Raw genomic sequence first — 20,181 nt, 5'->3', positions numbered from 1 at the left:
GTATGTATGATTCATATGTTTACAACTTTGCTAGATTTAAATTTTGTATCCCTGCTTGTACACCATGAATTATTACAGCTTCACGAAGCGGTTCTGCTTAAAATGTTCTGCAGTATGTATGATTCATATGTTTACAACTTTGCTAGATTTAAATTTTGTATCCCTGCTTGTACACCATGAATTATTACAGCTTCACGAAGCGGTTCTGCTTAAAATGTTCTGCGGTATGTATGATTCATATGTTTACAACTTTGCTAGATTTAAATTTTGTATCCCTGCTTGTACACCATGAATTATTACAGCTTCACGAAGTGGTTCTGCTTAAAATGTTTCAAGTGGTTATGAGTGTGGTTAGACTATAACTATTTGGGAGAATTTACACCGAGAGAGAGCCATTAAGGATAGACGAACGCTTGTCCTCGAACATATGTCACTTTCTCCCCCAGCCAAATCAACCAGAATAGGGAATCCATCATTTTTCTTGCCTCCTCGGTTATTGTTGGGACGTGTTATACCTCCCATTACAAAAGTATATTCCAGGAAGGGTATAAAAAAAAAAGAAATTTCTGCTTCAAGTGATGGTTAGAATGGATAATGTCGGACAATTATTGTATTTAGGATAGTGTTTGGCAGTTATTGTATTTAGGACCGTGTTTGACTGATATTGTGTCTAAAAGTTTGATCTTTTCTTTAAATACGTTTGAAGAACCATATTCATGTTCGTTCATGCAGAATTTTATTCTCCACTACTGCTAGTTTGCAAGTCTACAAGTTGTAATATTGTTGGTTGTGTCATTATAACTTGAAACGTTATGATTATAATTTAGGTCCTTAATTGAACGGGACCTGTTCTATAGGTTGCACTACTGCATCCTTGAGTTCTATTTAGTTCTGCTTCTAACATAAAGGTGTAGTTTCAAGACCGTTGGTTCGTTCAATCATTTTAGACTAATACACTATTTATTTACCATCCTTATATCTCACAACTGATTAGATTACCGCATTATTGCATTACATTGTTGACATGCTTCCATTTTTATATGTCAGATTGGTTCTTATCCAGGTTTTGAGGACGGAGAATTTGAATTGGTCAAATTAGCTCGTCCAGCAGATTCCTTTTATCATGCTACTCAGGATTGCCTGTATTTTGTGGACTCTGAGGTACGCACTAGTTCATCCCGACAATTATTTGAACTTTCAAGTCCATGTGAGACTATTGATTACACAATGGATGACGTGACAATCAATATGAGTGCTGGTTCTTATAATCTACGTTGGTTTTGCTTCATTTGTTTGCAGTCTTGGGACACTATGGACCATGGATTTGGCTTCAGGAAAAATTATTGTACAGAATTTATAGATTCCTTTCTTAACCCTGATGTCGATGGGAAATTTTAATTAGAAGATTGGTGTTATGAATAGGGCATTCAAAGATTATGGAGAACTATGGGCAGTTGTTCATGGACAGAGTGTCTGTTCTGAAACAGATACCTGATGGTATGTTGCAGCTGCAAAGAGATGCAAAGACTGTCACAGGGGAGCTACCGTCCTTGGATCTTTTATCTTCTCTAACACCCTTTCAAAATTGCCTAATCATTTGCGACTCAGGTACCAATATTTCAATCGATGGATTGTTTTTGTGCTTAACATATCATCTTTTACTAGTTTTTTTAGCCCGTACTTCTTTCTTGAAGTTGGACAGGTAATTATGAAATATAATAGAGAATCTGGTGAGAGCTCAAGCATCCAATTTTCAAATTTTGGGGTCAATGGAGGAGAAAGGGCGATGGTTGGAGGTCAATGGAAGCTAGATATTTGATCCCACAATTTAAGTATATATTGGGAATGGAGAAAGGGCGATAGGTTGGAGGTCAATGGAATTGGGAATGGAGAAAGGGCGATAGGTTGGAGGTCAATGGAATTGGGAATGGAGAAAGGGCGATCGGTTGGAGGTCAATGGAAGCTAGATGTTTGATCCCACAATTTACTAGATGATAGAAGTTATGAACCAGTATCTATCGGAGTTTCCAATTGTGGCAATGTATACCGAGTTTCTAGGTAAAAATTAAATGTTGGTGGTGAAGAGTTATTTAGGAATTTTTTGAGTTTTGTTTTACATTCATCTTTTCTGAGAATTATAAGATCGTGAAACCAAAAAAGTGAATTGACTGAGCATCCTCTCATTAGAACTCACACTTAGATCAGAATGCACACTTACATCAGAATGAAAAAATAGGGACTACTTGGGACTTAGATCAGAATAGAAAAATAGGGACTACTTGGGACTTAGATCAGAATAGAAAAATAGGGACTACTTGGGAATAGAAAAATAGGGACTACTTGGGAGTTTAACTTTAGAAATTTTGATCAAGTTTAACTTTAGAAATTTTGATCAAGTTTAACTTTAGAAATTTTGATCAAATTAGCGATATGAAGGTGTTTGTTCACTAAATATTCATTTCGCAATAACAAGTGATTTGATTTTAATAAATTGAGTAGTCATAGTAAAGAATTTGGTAGACAGTTTACCCCTTCATTAGGGGGTGGTCGGATACAAATAACATTCAAGGGACATCGCATGAAGGCAACATAACATGTTTACTTGCGTCCATCGCTATCTTCAACCCATATTTGCTCAATGGCTATCTTCGACCCATATTTGCTCAATTCAATCTGCAGACCCATATTTGCTCAATGGATTCAATCTGCTCATGGTAAAGAAGACCCATATTTGCTCAATTCAATCTGCAGACCCATATTTGCTCAATGGATTCAATCTGCTCATGGTAAAGAAGACCCATATTTGCTCACCCATATTTGCTCAATTCAATCTGCGGACCCATATTTGCTCAATGAATTCAATCATATTTGCTCACCCATATTTTCTCAATTCAATCTGCAGACCCATATTTGCTCAATGGATTCAATCTGGTCATGGTAAAGAAGACCCATATTTGCTCAATGGATTCAATCTGCTCATGGTAAAACATCATACGGGTTCCCAATGGATTCAATCTGCTCATGGTAAAGAAGACCCATATTTGCTCAATAGATTCAATCTGCAGACCCATATTTGCTAAATGGATTCAATCTGCTCATGGTAAAACATCATACGGGTTCCCAATGGATTCAGACCCATATTTGCTAAATGGATTCAATCTGCTCATGGTAAAACATCATACAGGTTCCCAATGGATTCAATCTGCTCATGGTAAAACATCATACGAGTTCGATGTACTTTTATCTTCAACAAGCGGAGCCACCACTGCTACACATATATTAGCAAACACATGGCTCGTTACTGCAACTATATACTCAATGACAACCTAGGCTTAAAAAAACTACGAAGCTGGTAAAACATCATACAGGTTCCCAATGGATTCAATCTGCTCATGGTAAAACATCATACGAGTTCGATGTACTTTTATCTTCAACAAGCGGAGCCACCACTGCTACACATATATTAGCAAACACATGGCTCGTTACTGCAACTATATACTCAATGACAACCTAGGCTTAAAAAAACTACGAAGCTGGTAAAACATCATACGGGTTCCCAATGGATTCAATCTGCTCATGGTAAAACATCATACGGGTTCAATGTACTTTTATCTTCAACAAGCGGAGCCACCACTGCTACACATATATTAGCAAACACATGGCTCGGTACTGCGACTATATACTCAATGACAACCTAGGCTTAAAAAAACTACGAAGCTGCTACAAGTTAACCGCATTGGCACTGCACACTTTGTTGGATATGATAATCTATAGAGATAAAAACTTTCTCAATCACAATCTATGGAGGAGATAGAGCTTATAAACACTATTTATCACCATTCACAATTGTGGCGATATGGAGTTTCAAGGTAAAAATTAAACTTGAGGTGGTGAGAAGTATGATTTTTTTAGTTTTGTTTTAGGGACTCCTTCAATGTATTTTTTTAGGATTTTAAAGATAGACTCCAAAAGATATTTGAGAGGAAGAATTCTATGAATGCCTCCAATTTAAATTGAGCATCCTCGAGTTAGGACTCACACTATTTAAATTGAGCATCCTCGAGTTAGGACTCACACTTACCTATGAGAATAAAAAAATAGGAAAGACGCTCGAGTTTAATTTTCAAGAATTTGATACAATTAGTATTTAAATTGAGCATCCTCGAGTTAGGACTCACAGTTACCCATGAGAATGAAAAAATAGGAAAGACGAAGAGTTTAATTTTCAAGAATTTGATAAAATTAGTAATATGGAAGGTGTTTATTCACTCGATTCATTTCTAAAAATGAAGGGATGTAATTTCGAAGTAGCTATGTAATTACTCCCCAAGAATTTGGTAGACAATTTAACCCTATCCTTCGAAGTGGTAAAATACAGAGATGGATAACATTTCATGGATGGTATGACATCGACTATCTAATGAAGTTTACCAACATAATGTGCATGCCTACGTCCATGTCTATCTTTGCCACCACTGATACACATCTATTAGGAACAGTCACCGACCTCAAACATATGGCTCGGTACTCCGACTACCTACTCAATGGCAACTTAGGCTTAAAAAAACTAGCGAAGCTACTACAAGCTAATGACATTGTTACTGCCCACTTTGCTGGGTCTGACAGTTTTCTTACGGCATCATGCCAAGATGAGGGTAATTCTCAAGTTCAACTAAAAGATATACGAAGGCTTTTTATATGTTTTACGATATCCCATTCAAAGTTATCGACGACTAGTTGTAAGTGTAGATCCATCCAAGTTAACCCACAATCCTATCTCAACATATTAGATATAAAAACTGTGTGTTTATTTGTATATATATATATAATTATTTAATTTAAACATTTTTCATTTTGAAAAATAACTAAATATTATGGATTTCTTAAGCAAAATTGAAGGTTTAAGGTACATTATTAATTTAATCTCTATTACCCTTTTATCATTTATTTTCCATCAAATCAAGATATAGTTTTTGTTGTTATTTTATTTTATTTTGAGTTTCCAAATAAAATTTAAATGTTATTAGGGATGTCTTTCATTGGATGTGAATCATCACTCACATTCCGTTCATCCAAATAGAAAAATAGGGATAACTTGTTAGTTTAACTTACAAAAAAACTGTAACTCCTCTGATCTTCTCGTCTGTCTGTCGATTTTATAACATAACCAATCTAATATTGGCACAGTTACCAATCTCAAACATACAAAGATTTTTTTTTAATTAAATAAAAATTAATTTTTACTACCTTTATCCTTTATTTTTAATCAAACTAAAATTTAGTATTTATTGTTATTTTATTATTAATTTTTAAAAAACTTTGTTAATAAATTTTTCCTTTTTAATTTGAAAACATATTTATGTGATGTATTTCTATTTTCATTTAATCTTACTCCCATTTCTCTAAGTTGATTTTTATAATATATAGTTTCACTTCTTCTCACTCTCCTACTCAATTCAATATTTACTGTCCTACTCAATTCAATATTTTGATCGTGAAGTTAAGAAATTATCTGACAAACAATCAATAATCAGAACAAGTGGTTGCTCGAAAGAAATAGTGAAAATTATTGGAGAAGGAGCGATGGTTAAAAGTCAATGGGAGCGAGATGTTTGGTCTCACGAATCAAATAGAATTTATAAAGTAGTATCTATTAGAGTTTTCGATCGTGGCCATGGATACAGGTAAAACTTAATTGTTAAGTTAGGTGATATACCATATTTTTTGAGTTGACTTGTAGATGTATTTTTTTAGTTTTGTTTTAGTAGATTTTTTTTTAGGATTTTTAAGATAACCACAGAGACGTTTAAAACCAATAATTCTCTGAATGACACTTATTTGATTTAATGTGAATCATCCTCAGACTACTACTAATGCTCAGCATGAAAATGGAAAAATTGGGATGACTTGGTAGTTTAAATTCATATATTTTTTTTAATCAAATTAGTACATCGAAGGTATTTTTTCACTGAATTCATTTCTAAAAGATAAGAGATTTGATTTTAATAGAATGAGTACTGCTTTAGCCACGACCTAATAGTCAAATAATAACATTTCATGAATTGTACGACATTACATAATCAGCCACCTCAAACACACGCATATGTACTCTGCCCTATTTGTCTTGAAAGATTTTTTTTTAATTAAAATAAAATAATTTAATTTTTATTACACTCTTATCTTTATTTCAATCCAACTAAAATTTGGTTTATGTGGTTATTTTATTATTAATTTAAAAAAAAAAGGTTTGTAATAAATTTTCTTTTTAAATTTGAACATATTTATCTAATGTATTTCTATTTTCATTTAACATAATTTTACTTTCATTTGTCTGAGGTGATTTTTATAATATATGGTTTAACCCTTTCTCACTTTCTCATCTAATTCAATATTTTAAGTTCAAAATTTTTCTGACAAACAATTAATAATCATACCAAGTAGTTACTCGAAGAGATGGTGACAATTATTGGAGAAAAGGCGATGGTTGGAGGTCAATGGAAGCGAGATGTTTGATCCCGCAATTTAGTGGATGAGATAGGAATTATAAACCAATATCTATCAGAGTTCTCAATTGTGGTCATGTATACCGAGTTTCTAGGTAAAAATTAAACTTTGGTAGTGAGAAGTGATATAGTGAGTTTTTGAGTTTTGTTTTAGTATCTTTGTTAGGATTGTAAGATGGACTACAAGTCGTTTCAAACAAATTTTTTATTTATTAATGCTTTTGATTTAATGTGGATCGACTGTGCATCCTCCAGTTAAGACTCATACTTGCCAATGAGAATGAAAAAAATAGAGACTACTTGGGAGATTTTGATGAAATTAGCGATACGAAGGTGTTTGTTCACTAAATTCATTTTTGAAGAACAAGTGATTTGATTTTAATAGATTGAGTAGCCATATAATTGCTCAACAATAATTTTGTAGACAGTTTAACTCTACCTTAGAAGTGGTCGAATACAGATAATATTCCATGGACTTTATGACATCCCATGAAGTTTGCCAACATAATATGTCTACCTGCTTCATCACTATCTTCGACCCATATTTGCCCAATGGATTCAATCTGCTCACGGTAAAACATCATATGGGTTTCATGTACTTTTATCTTCAACAAGTGGCTCAGCCACCAATGCTACACATATATTAGGAACAGTCATCGACCTCAAACACATGGCTCGGTATTGCGACTATCTACAAAATGAACACGTAGGCTTAAAAAAACTGTCGAAGCTAGCTCCAAGTTAACGGCGTTGCTACTTCCCACTTTGTTGGATCTGATAGTCTGCAGAGATAAAAACCTTTATGAATCACACTAAAAACCTTTCTCAATCACAATTTAGGCTAAGAGATAAAACTTATCAAACACTATTTATTGTACTGTCCACTTGTTGAATCTGATAGTCTGCAAGATAAAAACCTTTCTCAATAATAAAAATCATTCTCAATCACAATTTATGCTCAGAGATAGAACTTATGAAACACTATTTATCAAAATTCTCAATTATGAGTATGGATATGGAGTTTCAAGTTAAAAATTAAACTTTAAGGTGATGAGAAGGGGTGATTTTTGAGTTTTGTTTTAGAGGAAGAATTCTATGACTGCCGTAAATCGAATGATCATGGACTCACAGTTACCCAGAGAATGAAAAAATAGGAAGGACGTGTGAGTTTAATTTTCAAGATTTTGATAAAATTAGTAATATGGAAGGTGTTTATTCACTCCATTCATTTCTACAAAAGAGTTGATTTAATTTCAATAGACAGAGGAGCTATGAAATGACTCCCCAAGAATTTGGTAGAAATACAGATGGATAACATTTTATGGATGGTATGACATCGCCTATTTAAGGAAGTTTACCAACATAATGTGCATGCGTACGTCCATGTCTATCTTCGCCACCACTGCTACACATTTATTAGTAACAGTCACTGACCTCAAACATATGGCTCGGTACTCCGACTACCTACTCAATACCAACTTAGGCTTAAAAAAACTGGCGAAGCTGCTCCAAGTTAATGGCATTCGTACTGCCCATTTTGCTGGGTCTGAAAGTTTGCTTACCCGATCCGTTGGCATTTGTACTGCCCATTTTGCTGGGTCTGAAAGTTTGCTTACCCGATCCGTTTATGACAAGATGTAGGTAATTCTCAAGGTTGAACCAAAGATATAAAGGCTTTTTATATAGATGATGATATCCCATTCAAGGTTATATAAAGGCTTTTTATAGGGATGATGATATCCCATTCAAGGTTATAAACGACAAGTTGTAATTGTAGATCCTTACAAATTAACCGAGGGTCGTATCTCAGCCTATTAGATTTAAAAACTATATACTTATTTGCCACCGTATATATATATTAACTACAAATTCTTTAATTTAAACATTTTTTATTTTGAAAAATAACTAAATGTTATGGATTTATTAATCTAAATTAAAAATTTAATCTTCATTACATTTTAATGTTTATTAATTGAATCTAAATTAAAAATTTAATCTTCATTACATTTTAATGTTTATTAATTGAATCTCTATTACACTTTTATCATTTATTTCCGATTCGAATGAAGATATAATTTTTGTTGTTATTTTATTATTAATTTGAGTTTCCAGGTAAAACTTAAAAGTTATTGTTAATGTCATTCATTTAATGTGAATCATCCTCCAAATAGAACTCACACTCGTTTTATGAAAATGGAAAAATAGGATGACGTGGTAGTTTAACTTGAGAGATTTTGATCGAATTAGCATATCGAACGTGTTTTTTTTCACTGTATTCAATCCTAAAAAAAATAAGAGATTTGATTTTAATAGACTAAGTAGTCCAATTTAGCCTAACCTGTCCAATACAAATGATAACATTTCATCTATGTCAGACATAGCCTATCTAACATTAGCCACATATACTGCCACCTTACTGCTCTCCCTACAAAGATTTTTTTTTAATTAAAAATAAAATTAATTTTACACATTTATTCTTTATTTTTAATCAAACTAAAATTTAGTATTTTTTTTTTGTTATTTTATTATTAATTTTAAAAAATGTTTGTAACAAATTTCCTTTTTTAATTTGAAAATTTATTTATCATGTATTTTTATTTTTAAATTTGAAAATATTTTTAGTTTTGTTTTATTGAATTTTGTATATATATTTTTTAGAATTTTTAAGAATGACTTCAAAGTGTTTGAGAGGGAAGAATTCTATGAATGACTCCAATTTAACGTGAATGGACAGAGCATCCTCGAGTTAGGACTCACAATTACCAATGAGAATGAAAAAAATAGGAAGGACATGAAAGACATGGGAGTTTAATTTTCTAAGATTTTGATAAAATTAGGAATATGGGAGGTGTTTATTCACTCATTCATTTCTAAAAAATAAGGGATTTAATTTCAATACTATGAAATTACTCTTGAAAAATTTGGTAGACAATTTAACCCTATCATTCGAAGTGGTAGAATACAGAGATGGATAACTTTCAATGGATGGTATATTTAATGAAGTTTACCAACATAATGTGCATGCCTACGTCCATGTCTATCTTCGCCACCACTGCTACACATCTATTAAGAACAGTCACCGACCTCAAACATATGGCTCGGTACTCCGACTACCTACTCAATGACAACCTAGACTTAAAATACTCATGAAGCTGCTCCTAGTTAATGGTATTGGTACTGATCACTTTGCTGGGTCTGAAAGTTTTACGGCATCAGTTTATAACAAGATGGAGGTAATTCAAGGTTGAACCAAAGATATACGAAGGCTTCTGATATGGATTATGATATCCGATTCAAGGTTATCAACGAGATAATTCTCAAGGTTGAACCAAAGATATACGAATGCTTTTGATATGGATTATGATATCCCATTCAAGGTTATCGAGGTAATTCTCAAGGTTGAACCAAAGATAGACGAAGGCTTTTGATATGGATTATGATATCCCATTCAAGGTTATCAACTAACGGTTGTAATGGTAGATCCATACAAGTTAACCTATCTCAGCTTATTAGATTTAGAAACTTGTACTATATATATATTTTAACTACAAATTATTTAATTTAAAGTTTTTTATTTTGAAAAATAACTAAATGTTATGGATTTATTAACCAAAATTAAGAGTTTAATCTTTATTACACTTTGATGTTTATTAAATTAATCTTTATTACACTTTTATCCTTTATTTTGGATCAAATGAATCCAATGAAGATATAATTTTTGTTGTTATTTTATTATTAATTTGAGTTTTGAGGTAAAACTTAGAATGCCTTTCATTTAATGTGAATCATCCTCCAATTAGGACTCACACTCAATCCATGAAAATGGAAAAATTGAGATAACTTGATAGCTTAACTTGATAGATATTGAATTAGCATATCGAAAGTGTTTCTTCACTGTATTCAATACTAAAAAAAAATAAGAGATTTGATTTTAATTGACTGACTAGCCCAGTCCAGTTTAGTCTAATCCTACTCCTCGAATACAAATGATAACATTTATCGATTTTAAGACATAGCCTATCTAATATTAGTCACAGACACCAACATGCGACCTTACTCTGTCTACAAACATTTTTTTTAATTAAAAATAAAATTAATTTTTATTACAATTTTATCTCTTATTTTTAATCCAACTAAAATTTAGTATTTGTTGTTATTTTATTATTAATTTTTAAAAACAGTTTGTTTTTTTTTTAATTAAAAATAAAATTAATTTTTATTACAATTTTATCTCTTATTTTTAATCCAACTAAAATTTAGTATTTGTTGTTATTTTATTATTAATTTTTAAAAACAGTTTGTTTTTTTTTTAATTAAAAATAAAATTAATTTTTATTACAATTTTATCTCTTATTTTTAATCCAACTAAAATTTAGTATTTGTTGTTATTTTATTATTAATTTTTAAAAACAGTTTGTTTTTTTTTTAATTAAAAATAAAATTAATTTTTATTACAATTTTATCTTTTATTTTTAATCAAACTAAAATTTAGTATTTGTTGTTATTTTATTATTAATTTTTAAAAAACAGTTTGTAACAAATTTCCTTTTTAAATTTGAAAATATATTTATCAAATGTATTTCTATTTTTAAATTTTAAAATATTTTTAGTTTTGTGTATATATATTTTTTTTAGGATTTTTAAGATTAACTACAGTTTCAGAGGAAGAATTCTATGAATGCCTACAATTTAATGTGAATCGACAGACCATCTCAGGACTCACACTCAATGAGAATGAAAAAAAATAGGAAAGACGTGGGAGTTTAATTTTAAAAGATTTTAAAAAATTAGGAATATAGGAGATTTATTCACTTGATTCATTTCTAAAAAGAATTAAGGTATTTAATTTCAATACAAGTAAGTATGAAATTGCTGCCAAGAATTTGTTAGACAATTTAACCCTATCCTTGTAAGCAGTAGAATATAGAGATGGATAACTTTTTATGGATGGCCAAAATAATGTGCATGCCTATGTCCATGTCTATCTTCGCCACCATTGCTACACATCTATTAGGAATAGTCACCGACCTCAAACATATGGCTCAGTACTCTGACTACCTACTCAATGACAACCTAGGCTTAAAAAACTGTCGAAGCTGCTTCAAGTTAATGGCATTGGTACTACCCACTTTGTTGGGTCTGACAGTTTGCTTACCGAGTTTATGCTGAGACAAAGGTAATTCTCAATGTTGAACGAAAGATATACGAAGGCTTTTTATATGGATTACGATATCTCATTCAAGGATATCGACGACAAGTTGTAATTGTAGATCTATTCAAGTTAATCTACGGTCGTATCTCAACATATTAGATTTAAAAACTTTGTACTTGTTTCGATATATATATTAACTAAAAATTATTTAATTTAAATATTTTTTTCATTTTGAAAAATAACCGAATATTATGAATTTATGAAACAAAATTAAAATTTAATCTCTATTACACTCTAACGAGTTTATCTTTATTTTTGTTGTTATTTTGTTATTAATTTAAGTTGTTGTTGTTATTTTATTATTAATTTGAATTTACAGGTAAAACTTAAACGTTTTTGTGAATTTCTATTTGATGTGAATCATCTTCCAATTAGGACTCACACTCAGTCCGTGAAAATGGAAAAATAGGGTTGACTAGGACTCACACTCAGTACGTGAAAATGGAAAAATAGGGTTGACTTGATAGTTTAACTTAGACATTTTGATCCAATTAGCATATAGAGAGTGTTTCTTCACTGAATTCAATTCTGAAAGATAAGAGATTTGATTTTAATAGACTGAACAGCTCAGTCCAGTTTAGCCCGATCCTAAATGGTCGTCGAATACAGACCGATAACATTTCATCAATTTTATGACAGCCTACCAATTTGTCTACAAATATTTTTTTATTACAATTTTATCCTTTATTTTTAATCAAACTAAATTGTTATTTTATTATTAATTTTTAAAAAACTTTGTAACATATATATATTTTTTTAATTTGAAAATATATTTATCTAATGTATTTCTATTTTCATTTAGCATAATCTTACTCCCATTTCACTAGATTGACTTTTATAATATATAGTTTCACTTCTTCTCACTTTCATACTTAATTTAATATTTTGATTGTGAAGTTAAAGAAATTATCTGACAAATAATCAATAATCATAACTAGTAGTGCTCGTAAGAAAGGGTGAAAATTATTGGAGAATAGGCGATGGTTAGAGATTAATGAGAGCAATATGTTTGATCTACGGGATCAAATAGAATTTATGTAGCAGTATCGGTTAGAATTTTCCATTGTGGTCATGGATACCTAGTTTCCAGGTAAAACTTAAATGTTAAGTTGATGCTATACACATTTAGTGATTTTGTTGAGTTAATGGATGTATTTCTTTTAGTTTTATTATAGTACATCTATTTTTTTTTTCAGGATTCTTAAGATCATCAGAGAAGGCATTTCAAACGAATAATTCTATTCACCACAGAAGGCGTTTCAAACAAATAATTCTATGAATGACTCTGATTTAATGTGAATCATCATCCAATTAGGACTAACGCTGGATAGTCTAAATTCAAAGATTTTGATCAAATTAGCATTTCGAAAGTGTTTATTCACTGAATTCATTTATTTTAATAGAATGACCAGCCGAGTTTAATTTAGTCCCATCCTAAATGTCCAATAATAACATTTCATGGATTTGATGACATATGACACAGTCACCCACCTCAAACACGTCCTCTCCCCATTTATCTTCAAAGATTTTTTTTTCTAATTAAATTAAAATAATTTAATTTTTATTACACTGTTAGAAAGAATTCAATGCCTCCAATTTAACATGAATCCATTGAGATCCTCAAATTAGGACTCACAGTTACAATGAGAATGAAAAAATAGGAAAGACATGGTAGTTTAATTTTCAAGATTTTAAAAATTAGAATATGGGAGGTGTTTATTCACTCAATTCATTTCTAAAAAATAAGGGATTTAATTTGAATACAAGTAGTTATGAGATTACACTCCAAGAATTTGGTAGACAATTTAACCGTAATAAGTGGTAGAATATAGAGATGAATAACTCTCATGGATGGTATATTTAATGAAGTTTACATAATGTGCATGCCTACATCTATGTCTATCTTTGCCACCACTACTACACATATATTAGGTACAGTCACTGACCTCAAACATATGGCACGGTACTCCGACTACCTACTCTCCCAGAATTTGGTAGACAATTTAACCCTATCCTTCGAAGTGGTAGAATACAGAGATGGGTAACTTTCATGGATGATATATTTAATGAAGTTTACCAACATAATGTGCATGCTTACGTTTATGTCTATCTTCGCCACCACTGCTACACATCTATTAGGAACAGTCACCGACCTCAAACATATGGCACGGTACTCCGAGTACCTACTCAATGACAACTTAGGCTTAAAAAACTGACGAAGCTGCTCCGAGTTAATGCCATTGGTACTGCCCACTTTGCTGGGTCTGAAAGTTTGCTTACCGCATCAGTTTATGCCAAGATGAACGTAATTCTCAAGATTGAACCAAAGATATACCAACGATTTTTATATGGATTATGGTATCCCATTCAAGGTTTTCAAGGACCTGTTAGAATGGTAGATGCATTCAAGATAACCCATAGTATCTCAGCCTATTAAATTTAAAAACGGTGTACTTATTTGCAGACAGTATATATATATATATATATATATATATATATATATATATATATATATATATATATATATATTAATTACCAATTATTTAATTTAAACATTTTTTATTTTGAAAAATAACTAAGTTACACATTTATTAAGAAAAATTAAAAGTTTAATCTTTATTACACGGTAATGTTTATTAATTTAATCTCTATTACACTTTTATCATTTGTTTTCGATCGAATGAAGATATAATTTTTGTTGTTATTTTATTATTAATTTGAGTTTCCAGGTAAAACTTAAACGTTATTGTAAATGTCTTTCATCTAATATGAATCATTTTCCAATTAAACTCACACTCAGTCTATGGAAATAGAAAAATAGGATGACTTGGTAGTTTAACTTGAGAGATTTTGATCGAATTAGCATATCGAAGGTGTTTCTTCACTATATTCAATACTAAAAAACGTTATTGTGAATGTCTTTCATCTAATATGAATCATCCTCCAATTAGACTCACTCCCAGTCCATGAAAATGAAAAAATAGGATGACTTGGTAGTTTAACTTGAGAGATTTTGATCGAATTAGCATACCGAAGGTGTTTCTTCACTATATCTAATACTAAAAAACGTTACTGTGAATGCCTTTCATCTAATGTGAATCATCCTCCAATTAGACTCACACTCAATCCATGAAAATGGAAAAATAGGGATGACGTAGTTTAACTCGAGAGATTTTGACCTTTTGGATATATTTTTTTTTTTTTTAGAATTTGTAAGATTGACTCCCAAAACGTGTTTTAGAAGAAGAATTCTATGAATGCCTCCAATTTTGTAAATCAAATGAGAAGTAGGACTCACAATTACCAATGAGAATGGAAAAATAGGAAGTATGTGTAGTTTAATTATCAAGATTTTGATAAAATTATTAATATGGGATGTGTTTATTTATGGAATTGCTGCCCAAGAATTTGGTAGAAGTGGTAGAATACAGATGGATAACATTTCAACATAATGTGCATGCCTACGTCCATGTCTATCTTCGCCACCACTGGTATACATCTATTAGGAATAGTCACCGACCTCAAACATATTTTTAAGTAAGTTTACCAACATAATGTGCATGCCTACGTCCATGTCTATCTTCGCCACCACTGGTATACATCTATTAGGAATAGTCACCGACCTCAAACATATTTTTAAGTAAGTTTACCAACATAATGTGCATGCCTACGTCCATGTCTATCTTCGCCACCACTGGTATACATCTATTAGGAATAGTCACCGACCTCAAACATATTTTTAAGTAAGTTTACCAACATAATGTGCATGCCTACGTCCATGTCTATCTTCGCCACCACTGGTACACATCTATTAGGAATAGTCACCGACCTCAAACATATGGCTCGGTACTCCAACTACCTACTCAATAACAACCTAGGTTTAAAAAAACTGGCTAAGCTTAATGGTATTGGTACTGCCCATTTTGATGAATTTGCTTACCGCATCAGTTTATGCCCAGACGTAGGTAATTCTCAAGGTTGAATCAAAGATATACCAAGGCTTTTTATATGATGATGATTTCGCATTCAAGGTTATAAATGACACGTTATAATTGTAAATCCATACAAATTAACCGATAGTTGTATCTCAGCCTATTAGATTTAAAAACTACGATATATATATATATATATTTATTAACTGCAAATTATTTAATTTAAACATTTTTTATTTTAAAAAATAACTAAATGTTATGGATTTATTAAGCAAAATTAAAAATTTAATCTTCATTACATTTTTAATGTTTATTAATTTAATTTCTATTATACTTTTATCATTTATTTTCGATCGAAAGATATAATTTTTGTTGTTATTTTATTATTAATTTGAGTTTCCAGATAAAACTTAAACCTTATTGTTAATGTCATTCATCTAATGTGAATCATCCTCGAAATAGAACGGTCTATAAAAATAGAAAAATAGGGATAACTTGGTAGTTTAACTGGAGAGATTTTGATCGAATTAGCATATCGAAAGTGTTTCTTCACTATTCAATACTAAAAAAATAAGAGATTTGATTTTAATAGACTAAGCAGTCCAGTTTAGCCTAATCCTAAATGCTCGTCCAATACAAATAATAACATTTCATCAATTTTATGACATAGTCTATCTAGCACACAGACACTGCCACCTTAGTTCTGTCTACAAAGATTTTTTTTAATTAAAAATAAAATTAATTTTTATTACAAATTTACCCTCTGTTTTTAATCAAACTAAAATTGAGTATTTGTTGTTATTTTATTATTAATTTTTAAAAAACGTTTGTAACAAATTTCCTTTCTTAATTTGAAAATTTATTTATCATGTATTTTTTATTTTTAAATTTGAAAATATTTTTAGTTTTGTTTTATTGAATTTTGTATATATATTTTTTTAGAATTTTCAAGATTGACTCCAAAGGTGTTTCAGATAGAAGAATTCTATGAATGCCTCCAATTTGACGTGAATCGAGAGAGCATCCTCGAGTTAGAACTTACCGTTACCAATGAGAATGAAAAAATAGGAAGGACATGAGAGTTTAATTTTCTAAGATTTTCAACAAATTAAGAATATGGGAGGTGTTTATTCACTAGATTCATTTCTAAAAAATAAGAGATTTAATTTCAATACAAGTAGCTATGAAATTACTCCTCAAGAATTTGGTAGACAATTTAACCCTATCCTTCGAATTAGTGGTAGAATACAAAGATGGATGAAGTAGTGGTAGAATACAAAGATGGATAACTTTCAATGGATGGTATATTTAATGAAGTTTACCAACATAATGTGCATGCGTACGTCCATGTCTATCTTCGCCACCACGTCTACACATCTATTAGGAACAGTCACCGACCTCAAACATATGGCTCGGTACTCCGACTACCTACTCAATGACAACCTAGACTTAAAAAACTGATGAAGCTGATACAAATTAATTGTTGGATCGGTATGGCAACCCTAGAGGGGGGGTGAATAGGGTTTTAACGATAAAAGTGTTTAAACGTGATTAATTTTTCTAATGATGAAACTTTTTACAAATAAGTAGAAGATGATAATTACTATAACAAAGTAATTCAAGTCAAAACAATAATCAAGTAGAACATGCAATAAATCACAATAATAATTTTGAAATTAAATAGAAAAGAGTTAGAGAAAATGACACCGTAGTTTTATAGTGGTTCGGTCAAACTCGACCTACTCCACTCCCCAAGCGCCTCTTGGGAATTTGAATAAAGAACTTTCTCGACTCTTTCCACGGATCTGAGCCAAACCGCTACACCGCTCTTTTTACGAGTTCAAGAGCAAACTCAATCCTTTCCACGGCGCAGGATCAAACCGATACAAGTATTTGAGTTTGATAATAACACACCACAACTCTCTCAAAGAGTAGATTTACAATTTGGGATACTCACAACTATTTCCTCACAATACAAAAATAATCCCTCTCAAGAATAAGATGAAAAGAAATAAACTTGTAAGCTTGGAGAGAGCAACAAACAATGGAGACTTTGAACAAATGAGGATTGGAGAATGTATGTAAGTTGTGTATTTTAAAATGTGGGGAAGATGAGTTTATATAGAGGAGAAAAGTGGCAAAATGTAGGATTGAATATTGACCATTGGATTGTGTTAGGAATAATGGAAGGTGGAGATTAAAAGTAAATAAATAAGAAAATTTTCTAAATTCATTTATTTCAAAATTTTAATATAATAGTAATATAATATAATAATAATAAAAAGTTATGTGAGTAACGGTCAAATGAAATTCAAAATTTATTATAAATATAATAATATAATAATAATAAAAACTATGTGAGTAACCACCAAAATTTTAAAATATAATAATATAATAATATAATATAGTAATAATAAAAATCGATGTGAGTAACGGTTAGATTCAAATTTATATTTTGTAAAAATAACTTTATTTAAAAATATAGTAATAAGAAAAACTCCACCATTTCTTACTCTCCCAAAATTATAAATGTCATACTTTGATATATTTTGATTTGTCCATCATTTTGATTTTGCTGCCACATCATCACGTCGGGTATGTTGACTCGACTGTAATTTCTTCGTTTTAGCTCTAATTTGAGTAATTGAAAAGTCATTGAAATCGTTATTCCCGACCTTATACTGTGGACAGTTCAAAATACTGAAAATAGTTAATAATTAAAAAGTAGGTTTGTTATCATCAAAACATCAATTAATTGATTGAAATTAATTAAAGTGAGATCAAGGCCAAAAAGCCAACATTAATGGCATTGGTACTGACCACCTTGCTCGGTCTGAAAGTTTTACCGCATTAGTTTATAACAAGATGGAGGTAATTCTCAAGGTTGAACCAAAGATATACAAAAGCTTTTGATATGGATTATGATATCCCATTCAAGGTTATCAACGAGGTAATTCTCAAGGTTGAACCAAAAATATACGAAGGCTTTGATATGGATTATGATATCCCATTCAAGGTTATCAACGAGGTAATTCTCAAGGTTGAACCAAAGATATACGACTTTTGATATGGATTATGATATCCGGTTATCAACTACCTGTTGTAATGGTAGATCTATACAAGTTAACCTATCTTAGATTATTAAATTTAAAAACGGGTACTTATTTGTAGACTATATATATTTTAACTACAAATTATTTAATTTAAACTTTTTTATTTTGAAAAATAACTAAATGTTATGGATTTATTAACAAAAATTAAGAGTTTAATCTTTATTACACTTTAATGTTTATTAATTTATTTTCTATTACACTTTTATCATTTATTTTCGATCTAATAAAGATATAATTTTTATTGTTATTTTATTATTAATTTGAGTTTCTAGATAAAACTTAGAATGCCTTTCATTTAATATGAATCATCTCAAATTAGGACTCACACTCAATCCATGAAAATCGAAAAATAGGGATGACTTGATAGTTTAACTTGAGAGATTTTGATCGAATTAGCATATCGAGGTGTTCTTCACTGTATTCAATTGATTTTAATTGACTACGTAGCCCAATCCAGTTTAGCCAGCTGCTCCAATACAAATGATAACATTTCATCGATTTTAAGACGTAGCCTATCTAATATTAGGCACAGACACGAACATGCGACCTTACTCCCGGTCTACAAAGATCTTTTTTTTATTAAATTAAAAATAAAATTAATTTTTATTACAATTTTATCTTTTATTTTTAATTAAACTAAAATTTAGTATTTGTTGTTATTTTATTATTAATTTTTAAAAATGTAACAAATCTCCTTTTTAAATTTGAAAATATATTTATCAAATGTATTTCTATTTTTAAATTTTAAAATATTTTTAGTTTTGTGTATATATATATAAATTTCTTTTTTAAATTTGAAAATATATTTATTTTTATATTTTAAAATATTTTTAGGTTTGTGTATATATATATTTTTAGGATTTTTAACATTGAGGAAGAATTCTATGAACGTCTCGAATTTAATGTGAATCGACAGACCATCCTCGAGTTAAGACTCACACTCACCAATGAGAATGAAAAAAAATAGGAAAGGCGTGTGGGAGTTTAATTTTAAAGATTTTAAAAAATTAGGAATATGGGAGATGTTTATTCACTCATTCATTTCTAAAAAGAAATAAGGTATTTAATTTGAATACAAGTACGTATGAAATTACTCCCCAAGAATTTGGTAGACAATTTAACCCTATCCATGGAAGCCGTAGAATATAGAGATGGATAACTTTTATGGATGGTATATTTAATGAAGTTTACCAACATAATGTGCATGCCTACGTCCATGTCTATCTTCGCCACCATTGCTACACATCTATTAGGAATAGTCACCGACCTCAAACATATGGCTCGGTTCTCCGACTACCTACTCAATGACAACCTAGGCTTAAAAAACTGTTGAAGCTGCTTCAAGTTAATGGCATTGGTACTACCCACTTTGCTGGGTCTGACAGTTTGCTTACCGCATCAGTTTATGCCGAGACAAAGGT

The 20,181-nt window shown here is 30.6% G+C and overlaps 1 long non-coding RNA gene across 2 annotated transcripts; it reads left to right on the top strand.

The window, feature by feature from the left end:
• Positions 1–1,450: 1,450 nt before the first annotated feature.
• LOC111811432 lies at positions 1,451–2,172 on the top strand. 2 transcript variants are annotated; one of them, XR_002817541.1, is made up of 3 exons: positions 1,451–1,608; positions 1,695–1,911; positions 1,953–2,172. It is a non-coding gene; the product is annotated as an uncharacterized LOC111811432 (long non-coding RNA). The 2 variants fall into 2 exon arrangements; XR_002817540.1 differs by having other exon boundaries at positions 1,695–2,172.
• The last annotated feature ends 18,009 nt before the right edge of the window (positions 2,173–20,181 follow it).

The sequence above is a fragment of the Cucurbita pepo genome, chromosome LG15 (genome assembly GCF_002806865.2).
Source record: "Cucurbita pepo subsp. pepo cultivar mu-cu-16 chromosome LG15, ASM280686v2, whole genome shotgun sequence".
Classification (NCBI taxonomy): Eukaryota; Viridiplantae; Streptophyta; class Magnoliopsida; order Cucurbitales; family Cucurbitaceae; genus Cucurbita; species Cucurbita pepo.
This window is presented reverse-complemented; position numbering and strand designations above follow the sequence as displayed.